General features: G+C 41.5%; 1 pseudogene across 1 annotated transcript; it reads right to left on the bottom strand.

Moving 5' to 3' along the window:
* Positions 1–1842: 1842 nt before the first annotated feature.
* Positions 1843–2620, bottom strand: LOC101015890 (annotated as a pseudogene). The gene has a single exon (XR_002520200.1). The product of XR_002520200.1 is annotated as a 40S ribosomal protein S24 pseudogene (transcript).
* Between the last annotated feature and the right edge of the window lie 407 nt (positions 2621–3027).

The following is a 3027-nucleotide window of genomic DNA, read 5'->3' as shown; positions in this document are numbered from 1 at the left end:
TCCCCTTTCCGTACTCTGTTATTTGGAAATGAGGCACTAAGTTGATGATATGTCTGTAAATCTATTTTAATTTATAAAATAAAGTCTGTATAGAGGGGAACCTTCTCTTTCTATCTTTTCTTTTCTTTTTTTTTTTTCCGAAATTTATTTGTTGAGGAAATCAGGTCATTTATTTGTCTCGTACTGTGTCCTGCAGTGTAATGTTATTTTACACCTTCCCTTGCCCTCTGTGTTTCCTATAAGCTGATATTTGGAACTGGAGGCCTGATCTCCTTCCTGTTTCACTCCTTCAGCAGGACCACTTCCTGAGTAGAGTTGTGGACTTCTGTCAGGAGGCTCCTCGTATCTCTTTTTTGTGAAGTTAGCAGCTATTGATTCTAATAACACCTTTAAGTTCCCTCAGGACTTACCTTATCAAAGTACTTTCCTAAGTGAAGACAGCTCATTTTCTCCCCCCATTGCACATAGTATCTTCAGGAAATCGAAGTTACTGCCGTGGTAAAGAACACCGTTATTTTATATACAATTAAGAAGAAAAAAGCACTGCAAATTAATCTACAATACAATGCTTTCTTACATTGTCAGTATAATTTTGAGGCAAACTGAAGAATACCAAGGGTGAGTTACCATTTTCCTTTTTAACTAAACTCATAGTTTTATTTTTCCCTCAGTTGAATCTCATTTTCTAGAAGTCAAGCCAACATCAGTGGGAAGCCTCTGCTGATGGATGCCTGGTGTGCTGATGGCAGCCTGTGCAGCATGGGCGTGGGTCACACCAGCTTTCATGGCATGACTTTGGCTCTTCCTTCATCTACCCCACGGATTCAGCAGTTTCTCCTGTCCTTCCTTGCATTGCTTGGTGTGTGGTCTGTTCTTCTGCCTGCTCCTCTGTGACGAGACAGCTTATTCTAATTCTGTGTCTTCGGCATTCTTGCCTAAGTCCCATAAGCACTTGGTTATAGCTTTGCAAGAAAATATAGAATTATAGCCATTCCTCTAGTGACAAATATTTGCTATTCTCCCATTAAATATGTGCCCCACTGCTGCATTTCCATGCGTCACTGCACCCACACCAACTTTTAGTTTCCTTATTGAATCGAGTTACAATCTTTTTGATGCTATTTTATTTTAGGTTCAAGGGGTACATGTGCAGGTTTGTTACATGGGTAAATTGCATGTCGTAGGGGTTTGGTGTACAGATAATTTTGTCACCCAGATAATCGGCATAATGCCTGATAGATAGTTTTTCAATCCTCACCCTCCTCGCATTCTTCACCCTCAAGTAGGCCCTGGTGTTGTTTGTTCCCTTCTTTGTGTCCATGTGTACTCAGTGTTTAGCTCCCACTTCTAAGTGAGAACACTTGGAGACCATGGATTTGGTTTTCTGTTCCTGTGTTAATTCACTTAGGATAATGGCCTCCAGTTCCATCTGTGTTGCTGCAAGGGACATGATTTCATTCTTTATTATGGCTGCATAGTATTCTGTGGTGTATATGTACCATATTTTCTTTATTTAGTTCACCGTTGATGGACAGCTAGATTGATTTTGTGTCTTTGCTATTGTTAAGAGTGCTGCAGTTAACATACATGTGCATGTGTCTTTACAGTAGAATGATTTACATTCCTTTGGGTATATACTCAATAGTGGGTTTGCTTGGGTCAAATGGTGGTTCTATTTCAAATTCTCTGAGAAAACTTCAGACGACTTTCCACAGTGGCTCAACTAATTTACCTTCCCACCAGCAGTGTATAAGTGTTCCCTTTTCTCTGCCATCTCGCCAGCATCTGTTATTTTCTGACATTTTAATAATAGCAATTGTTTGATGATTTTTTTTTCACATGGAAGTTTTTAGTTTATTAATCTTCTTGTGAAAAACCCACAACGGCCACAGATAACATCATTGCAGCACCTTTACTCCTTCGGCTTTTTGCCAGCACCAACATTGGCTTTGCAGTCCCCCTACTTTTTTCATTCTGTTCTTGCGTTCCTTTCATTGCTTTCTTGAGGTCTTTTTCTTCTCATACAGGCCATGTCTTGCAAGTCTATGTTTGGGTTCATTTTTCTTTGCATAATCCAGGGAATCGTAAATCTTGCCAAAGCCAGTTGTCTTGCCACCACCAAAATGAGTTCTGAATCCAAACACAAAGATGACGTCCAGTGTGGTCTTGTACATTTTGGCTAGTTTTTCCCAAATTTCTGTGTTAGGCACTGTCACCTTCCCAGGGCGAATGACATCAATGGCCATTTGTTTCCTCTGAAGTCGTTGGTTGGTCATGAACTTGCCAGTGCGGATAGTTACTGTGTCGTTCATGATGGCGGTCTATCCTCAGACAGCCAGGGAAGAAAAAAGCTGGTGATACTTTAAATGGTAATGAAGCTCCATAGCTGTAGAACCAACCATGCACATACTTCAATTGAAGGTGATGCCAATATGAATAGTTATGGTCAAAGGTCGGCACGCACTGTCATAACAACCATGTCAGAGATGCCCGACTGTGAAAGGCTGCCCGATTTCAGATGTGTTACAAGTTTTTAGGCCGGGCATGGTGGCTCACACCTGTAATCCCAGCACTTTGGGAGGCCAAGGTGAGTGGATCACTTGAGGCCAGGAGTTCAAGACCAGCCTGGCCAGCATGGTGAATCCCCGTCTCTACTAAAAATACAAAAAATTTAGCCTGATGTAGTGGCGGTCACCTGTAATCCCAGCTACTTGGGAGGCTGAGGCAGGAGAATCGCCTGACCCTGGGAGGCGGATCTTGCAGTGAGCCAAGATCATGCTACTGTACTCCAGCCTGGGCCACAGAGAGAGACTCCGCCTCAAAAAAAAGTTTTTAAAATGTGCATCTTAGAATTGATGAAATACAGGTTTCTGGTTATGTGGGTGACGAGAACCCCATTTTATTTATCTGGGTGACCTTCCCACAGCATGTAGCTCAGTGCTTACATGGGATTTCAAAAATATTTGTTTTCGGAATGAAGCCAACAGTTAATCAATATATATATTTATTGAGCATTTACCAGGAACA

The sequence above is a fragment of the Papio anubis genome, chromosome 2, assembly GCF_008728515.1.
Source record: "Papio anubis isolate 15944 chromosome 2, Panubis1.0, whole genome shotgun sequence".
NCBI lineage: Eukaryota > Metazoa > Chordata > Mammalia > Primates > Cercopithecidae > Papio > Papio anubis.
This window is presented reverse-complemented; position numbering and strand designations above follow the sequence as displayed.